The sequence below is a fragment of the Diospyros lotus genome, chromosome 11, assembly GCF_014633365.1.
Source record: "Diospyros lotus cultivar Yz01 chromosome 11, ASM1463336v1, whole genome shotgun sequence".
In the NCBI taxonomy this organism is placed as follows: Eukaryota; Viridiplantae; Streptophyta; class Magnoliopsida; order Ericales; family Ebenaceae; genus Diospyros; species Diospyros lotus.
Window position 1 is genome coordinate 19,211,685 of NC_068348.1, and position 8,759 is coordinate 19,220,443.

At 38.6% G+C, this 8,759-nt stretch overlaps 1 pseudogene; it reads left to right on the plus strand.

Moving 5' to 3' along the window:
* The first annotated feature begins 1,418 nt into the window (after positions 1 to 1,418).
* Positions 1,419 to 6,014, plus strand: LOC127812763 (disease resistance protein RPV1-like; annotated as a pseudogene).
* The last annotated feature ends 2,745 nt before the right edge of the window (positions 6,015 to 8,759 follow it).

Here is an 8,759-nt window from a genome sequence, read left to right on the forward strand (position 1 = left end):
GACAGCGATGGATGAGTCTCCCGAGAGTAGCAGCAGTGATGAATAAGTCTCTCGATGGTAACAATAGCGATGGATGAATCTCTCGGGAGTCACAACAGCGATGGATGAGTCCCTTGGCTAGGTTGAGAGCGATGAATGACCTATTTAAGAAAGAAGATCGGTTAGTGGCACAAGTGAGGATCCTTGTGCAGACCCTCCGATGCTTAAGTTAGTTTCTTGAAAATGTAAAGTAGTCGAATGTAAGAGAGAGATTTGAGTGTGAGAGATCACATACTGAATGAGGGAAAATACCCCCTATTTATAGCATTGAAAGGGGCATCCATGTGTCGTGTGACCCGATTTTCTCGACGGGCATATTGGAAGCTATTTTGATCGAGTCTTATGGAATTATCGACGCAAGGGTGCATGATCGAGTACGCACACGAGCATACACAGGTGCGCGCATAGAAGCGCGCATTAGGCACCCCCGAGTAACCTCTCTCGGAGGTGTGAAATACCCTCGAGAGATCTCTCGGGGGCATGAGAATATCCCCGAGAGACTCTCAAGGGGGGGCCTTTTTCTTAGCCACAACATGGTTGGGGCGTGAGAATACCCCCGAGAGACTTTGGGGATGGGGGTGGCGCCCCTTTTTTCTTAGCCACGTTGCTGCATAGTAGGTGCCCCACTTGGCAGCTTGGGAGAAGGGAGGGAAGCGACCATAATGGGCGCTTCCATGCGACCTGGGGGCAGCCTCCTGGCTGTATGAAGTAGCTAGGTGGCAACTTGATGGCTTACCACATGGTGGCTCTTGGGGCTGCCACATGGTATTTTTTTTTCTTAAAATGTTTATCTACTTTTTATTATTTTATCGGGCATAACGAATAGTTTTTTGAAAAACTAATAATCAAAATCTTAACCCATTTCTCTACTCAATGATCATACATATATTTAAGTAATTTTTTTTTCAAATTGTGATAAAAAAAAAATAAAGAAGTTGGACCAAAATTTTATGATATATTATTATAACTTTAGTAAAATATTCATACGCGATGGATAAAGTTATATATCAAAATTTCATTAGGATAAATATTTTGTTTCAAATTTAACTGATGCTCATATTTTTAACTTTTTTATCAATTAAACATTAATGTTATCTCACATACTTCAATAAATTTAACTTTCCCAAAAGGCTTGAGTTCACATTTGGTTGTGACTTAGATGATCCGTTGGGTTCTTTCTGGATAATGTTATGATAATTAATTATATGATGATACTTATCAATTTTGTAAGGTTAAGTGGAAAAGTTAAGGATATTAATTAAATAAAAAAATAGATTATTAAATAAAGCAAGCAGTGGCATGGATGTAAAATTCGCTTCCTCTTCCCTCCAATAATGCTTTTGTTTGTTCGGCTATTAGAATTGGCTGTTGGCTTTTGACTTGGGAGTTGGAGATCAAGGAGCTACGAATGATCAACACTACTACCCTTTCTTTCTTCCCACTTTCTCCTTCTCCTGCTCATCCTTGCACGCACCTTCGAATGAACACTCGATATCCTGTTTTCAAGTTTTAAGATCGGTTCTGCTAATTCTCTGCTCCGGCCGCCATATCCTGTTTTCACTTTTCAGCGCCTGTTCAATGACTAGAACACGACGAGTCCAAGAGAGCGCCTCCTCTTCCGCTACCCGGAGCAGCGCCTACCACGTCTTCTTGAGCTTCAGAGGCGAGGACACGCGCCGGACGTTCGTCGACCACCTCTACACGGCTCTCGCCAACGCCGGATTTCACACCTTCAGAGACGATGACGGGATGGAGAGAGGAGAAAGCATCGAGATGGAGCTGCACAGGGCAATTGAAGAGTCTAGGGTTTCAATTGTCGTCTTCTCCAGGAACTATGCTTCTTCCAGCTGGTGCCTCGATGAACTCGTGATGATCCTCGAAAAACGGAGGAGGGAGAATTCCAGCCACGTGGTTCTGCCGGTGTTTTACGGCGTGGATCCATCCATGGTTAGGAAACAAAGAGGGGATTATGCGGAGGCATTTGCGAGGCATCAAGAGCAATTCCAGGATGAATCAAATGACTGGAAGGAGAAACTGAAGGGGTGGAAGGAAGCACTCGAGGAAGCTGCTAAGATAGCAGGCATAGTTCTACAAAATCAAGCCGATGGGTAAGCTTTTTCCTCCCGCCTCTCTGTTTTATCATAATTACTAATGGTAGCCGTAGATTCTGTAAATAGTATCAATTTTTTCAGACTCTACTTTTAGCAAATGCATTTCTGACAAAATTGGTGAACCCACATATATAATAGCGTCTAGTTCCTGTAAGTAGGAAGCATTATATATCAAAATTGTTTTGACAATTGCATGATATTATTTTTGCTGCAATGGCTTTGCAAGAACACATATTTTGTAGGGAGTAAAGTCCGTTAACTAGAAAAAAATTGTAAATTCAAGTAGAGAACCTTTGGAAGGGGAGCACAGGAAACGAGAGAAACATCATGTGCAAATAATGCATCCTGTTTATTAAAAGTTAGAGTCCCTTCTCATTAAAGAGAGTTCTCTAATGATTTGATTTTCCAAGGTCTCAATAGTATATCTGAAGGTATTTTTTTCTGTCTTGGATTCCACCATAGGCACGAGTCAAAGTTTATCCGGAAAATTGTCAAGGTTGTTGAAGACAAGCTAAGGCGAACAGTCTTGAATGTTTCCCCATATCCCATTGGACTTCATTGTCGTGCCGAATGCATTCATTTGTGGTTACAAGATGAAGGGAGTGATGTTGGAATTGTCGCCATTTGTGGGATGGGTGGGATTGGGAAGACAACCATTGCCAAATTTATATACAACTTAAACTTCTCAAACTTTGAAGATAGCAGCTTCTTGGCAGATATAAGGGAAGTTTCTGGACAACAAAATGGCCTAATACGATTACAAAGACAACTTCTTTCGGATACAGTAAAGGGAAGAAAGGAAAAAATAAACAGTGTTGATGAAGGAATTGTTAAGGTTAAAAAAGCTGTAGGTTCTAAAAGAGTTCTTATAATTCTTGATGATGTGGATAAATGGGAGCAATTGCATGCAATCCTTGGGATGCTGGATTGGCTTTCTCCAGGTAGTAAAATAATCATAACCACTAGACATGTGCGTTTACTAAAATTGTATGAATGTTGCAAAGTACACAAGGTTGAGGAGTTGGATCACAATGAATCCTTAGAGCTTTTCAGTTGGCATGCCTTTGGACAAAACCATCCTATTGATGGTTATTTGGTAGAGTCACAGATGGCAATAAAGTATTGCAGAGGGCTTCCGTTAGCTATTAAAACTTTAGATTCTTCTTTATCTGGGAAGAGTAGAGATGTATGGAAAAGTCACCTGCAAAAATTGAAAGAAATTCCTAATAGTGAAATTCTTTAAAAACTCAAACTAAGTTACGACTCTTTACAAGATGACCACGACAAAAATTTATTCCTTGATATTGTTTGCTTCTTTGTTGTAAAGGACAAAGACTCCACAGTCACAATCTTGGATGGATGTGATTACTACGCATTGGTTGGAATCGAAAATCTCATTGACAGGAATCTTTTGACCGTTGATATGCATAACAAGCTAGTGATGCATCAACTGATTCAAGAAATGGGAAGGGAAATTGTTCGGCAAGAATCGCCCAAGGTGTTGGGAGAACGTAACAGGCTTTGGAATCACAAGGATTCATTTCATGTCTTGAGAGAAAAAATTGTAAGAATTAACTATTCTCATTTATTTTTGTACTTATTTATGTAAGGCTATTATGTATTTATCAGTGTTACTCCCTCCTCCCATTATTTATTTGTCAGGGCACCCAAAAAATCACAGGCCTCGTTCTTGATATGCATTTCTTGAAAGAAGATAAATCTGTAGGGAACAGCTTTAGGCACCTTAAAGAAAGTCGTTCCAACAAGCGCAAGAGATATCACTTTGAAATCTTCTCCAGTCTTCTTAAAGGCACTGCTAACAAAAATTCGAATGAAGTAGTTTTGGAAGTTGATGCATTTACAGGGATGTCCAACCTACAACTTCTACAAATTAGTGATGTACAACTTTGTGGAAACTATAAAAATTTCCCAAAAGGATTACGTTGGTTGTATTGGCCTCACTGTCCTTTACAATCAACACCTAATGATTTCCCTTTTGACAAGTTGGTTGCTCTTCAGATGCCTTACAGTTCCTTGGAAAATGTTTTCAATGGAGCCAAGGTTTGTTTCTTAATTCATTTCTTTTCCTTTCTTTTTTGCTATAAAGTTGTAACTTCATAAGATTTTTAATCAACTTATTAACATTGGCCCTGTTTCGCTCTTTTGTAGTACCCTGTAGTATTGAAGATTCTTGATCTAAGTCATTCCCATAACCTTTTTGCGACTCCTGATTTCTCAATGCTACCCAATCTCGAGAGACTTGTACTTGAAAATTGTACAAGGTTGGTTAAGGTTAATGAATCAATCGGACTCCTACAAAGATTTGTTTTCTTAAACTTAAGGAATTGTCAGAAGTTGAAGAAGCTTCCGAAAACCATTTGTAGGCTAAAATCTCTGGCAACACTTGACATTTCCGGTTGCATAAATATTGAAGAACTTCCAACAGAGCTGGGGAATATGGATTCTCTGACAGTGCTTCATGCGGATGGAACAACAATAAATCAATACTCTATCACACTGGAGGTCAAAGCATGGAATTTCTCTGTATTGACTTGGCCGTTGAATTTAAGACGAGTTCAAAAAATTTCGAGGGTTTCTTTTCCCCAGTCTTTGGTATATTTAAGTCTTGCAAATTGCAGTTTATTTGATGACACTTTCCCCAAGGAATTTGGCAACTTATCTTCATTGCAGATGCTAAATTTGAGTATGAATCCAATTTGTAGCCTCCCCAATTACGTCAATGATCTTCCTAGTCTCCAAGTTCTGTGGTTAGAATCATGCCCAAGGCTTCAGTTACTTAATGGGCTGCGGCAAAACATAAAAAGACTATGTACCCGTGATTGTGAATTGTTGGAAAAAATAAGTTTTGAATCACTGGACTCCAACCCAAGTTTAAGTTATTCACTTTGTAGTAATCTAGTTGAGATTGTGGGCAAATTCAAGTTAGAGCCCTTAGAAAGTGTTGATGCAGAGCTACTAAATAATTTGGGCTTATGTGACTTTGAAGCTATGCATAAACCACCTGTACAATTTGTTTCACGGTTGGGTTCGATGATGCTTCCATCCCAGGTTCTCCCTTTCTCTCTGTCTCCTCCCCCCCCTCTCTCCCTCTATCTCTCTCTCTCTCTCATGTTTTCTTATGTTTCCACCTTTAACATTTAAATTATACTTTTTGTATCTTAGGGATTGCACGAACGTCATACATTTTACACTTATCTGCGGAGAAGTAATGTTCCTATGAAGTTCATTCTTAAGAACGTAGGATCCTCAATATCTTTTACTGTACCTTCTGATGTTAATTTCAGAATTCAAGGCTTGTCTGTGTGTTCTGTTTGTGCCATTTCCAATCCGCGTGACTGGTACGCATACGTAGGTAACAGTCTTTGCCACCCACACATAATTATTAGTAATGCAACCAGGCATTTGAAATGGAGCTTTTGTCCATATTTCTTTGGCATTCCTGGAGCTGATGAGGACTCGTTGTGGTTAAGTTAATGGAAGTTTGAGGATCTGCTAGAAGGTGGTGATGAGCTGAATATTTCGATTATTACAAGTCAATATTTCCATGTGAAGGAAGTTGGCGTCTTTCTTGTGTACGAGGAGGCACAGGAAAATAAGAGCACCCAATGTTCCAGTTTAGAAGTTGCCCAACAAATCCATCCCTATGGAAAGGTAGTTCCTGGTTGTTGTAATGATAATTGCTTGGAGTGCAAGAATTATCCTGTGCCTGCAAATCCTGCGAGCGCTAGAGTCATTCTTCTTGGCGATCATCCTATGATTTGCTTAGGTTGTCCTGAAGGTCATTTGGTACGCCATCATGCGGCGAGTCGTCGTCGTTTTGAACCTCTAGATGTTGAGTGTTAGAAATTAATTCACAAAAAATAAATAGAGCGAAGATAGCTCACATATAGAGCCCAATAAGAAATCAAAATGTCATTGGTAACTCTATTGCTTGAGTGTTGTTGATAACTGTATTGCAATTATATGTTTGTTTAGAGTTCTATTTTGCTAATTGTGGCGGCTTACCCTTGTCTTTATTGATTGTGACCTATTTTGGATATCTTCTTTCTCTTCATGATCTGGGACTTCCAATGCTTTTCGGCCAGCTCTAGTGACTCGCAAAATTCATATGTTCTTCGTTCCCATATTTATGCTTTAATTCTAGGACCTTGTAATTTATTTCTTCAATAGGAAAGTTATAAGGAATTAGTTAATTTTGTTCTATTTTTATTAAATTTGTTTTGAATTAGTTTTGATATAAAAATCATTTTTAGCTTTTAGTTTGATTTTAATGTTAATATTTTAATTTTTAATCAAATTAACCAAAATATATGTTATTGTATAAAAATAAAACTAAATTTTTAAGTTAGGTAGGAAATTATCACTAAAATTAATTTTTATCACACCTACTGTACTTATTAAAATCTCTTAAATTCTAATCAAAATTTAGTTAACATTGGTATTTTAATCAATTTGGGTTAGTTTGAGTAAATTGATTTTAAAAATTCTGTTGTCAGTGTGATTATATATAAATTAATTTAGTTCAATGTTAAGACCTTAAATTATAAATCCACAATATATAAATATATATATTTAATTATAATGAGATTCAAATTTGAATGAAAAATAAACAAACACTACTAGTTTTTTTTTTAGGTATAATATACACTATTAGTCTTTTTTTTTTTTAAAAAAAATTAGCGCTTTTTCTTGTGTCTTAACAAAAATTGGAATGAGGAAACATAGATAAATAATTAGTATCATTTTACAAATATATACAATATACTTGAGTATAATTAATCCCTTCACTTTTTTCTCTAAAGACATAAAATGAATCATTGTAAACTCAAAATTTGTCACATTCTCCTAACACTTTGATCAATTCTTGCCAAATGATTTCCCTTCTAATTTTCCGAACCAATTGATGCATCACCAACTTATTACGTATATCAATTGTTAACATATTTTTGTCAATGATATTTTGAATCCCAATCAATGTAAAGTAATCACATCTATTTAAGATTGTGACTCGAGTCTTTGTCCTTTCCAACAAAGAAGCAAGCAATATTAATAAATAAAGTTTTATCGTGATCATCTTGTAAAGAGTCCTAACTTAATATGAGTTGACTAAGAAAATGAAGATGAGTCCAAGCACACTGAAACTCAATTGTTCAGCAAGTAATAGAGTACATAGAAAATAAATCTAATCTATTAGTAGAAGAAGGCAAGAAAATTAATTCAATCTATTGAGATTCTACCACTCAGAACAAAATGACCATAAAACAAGGCAAGATTCATCATTTACCATCCATATGATCTCAAGGAACACAAAAATTCTGTATGTCAATATAGAAGACAATGTTTCAATAACAAGCTTAAGAGATACTCCTGGAGCTGCATCCAAGTGATAAATCAAGCACATTAAAGATTTTCCAATCCAAGCCATGAAGACACAAAAGAGTGGAAGGGCAAAAATAAACCAATACGCACCCTTATATATATATATATATACATACATTAGTGGAAGGGAGGAAGCTACCAAGGCTTCCGCACACCTTAGCCTTGCGTCTGCTTTGCTTTGTCGCCACCTGCCACACCAACTTCCATGTTGCCTTCTTCTGCCACACGAAGCCTCCTCCGACTTTTGAATTAATTTGCAGGTGGGAGACCCTTTTTTTAACTTACGGGTGACCTTCCAAGGTGTCACAAGACTAGCCTTCAAGACATGACCAATGTGTTCGTGATGACCCTAAGTTTGCCCACTTAGGTCAGCCTAGCACCCTCCAGGATTAAGCACAGCTCAAAAAGAAGCACGCACAAAGAAATACCGAAAAACTCTGAACCTTATAATCAAATATGAGAATACAAAGAAAATTACTCGGGCTAAAGCTCTCTCTCTCGACTAAAATTCTACCAAAATTGCTTGACCAAGCCACGTTAACTCTCTTAACCGCATTAGACTCAATAGGCCCACATGCAGCACGTGGAAAAGTTGTCTCTATGCATGGCATGGCTTGCCAAGCTACCACCTGTCCAAACCGTCTCGGTCGTGCGTGCACAAGGTCCATTGTGGGGGCGCATTGTGCTAACATGCATCGTATATTGCAGGCGTGGGCAAGCCACGCTCGCGTGATTGCAAAAAATTGTTCTCGTCTGTCGACTGCCTCCCAACTCCTGACATCAACCCCTGACTCCATCAAGGCCACGTGGTTGCTGGCTCACCTGCCTCCGTGTCCCGCATATCTAGGCTTACTCAACACCCTCTTGCAACCCTCATATCCCGAACATCTGTGCACACTTAGCCATGCCATGCTGCACTCGTGCGCTCTAGAAATGTCGCACATAGACTTGCTCATGGGTGCACCAACCTGGAGCCCATTTCCCACATGCTTGCTCCCACCTTGACACTATAGCCCTATGCCATCCAACACTTGAGTCTGTTAAACACTTGCATCCTGCCTTGACACACCACCCTCTTACCCAACTTGCCCCATAGGTGCAGGATGCACACCTATGAGGGTGTCAGAGTCGTTACAAACCACCTCACCAAAAGAACCCAACATCCTCGTCGGAAGTGAGGCCAAGTATTGCTGAATGAGATCTTCAAAC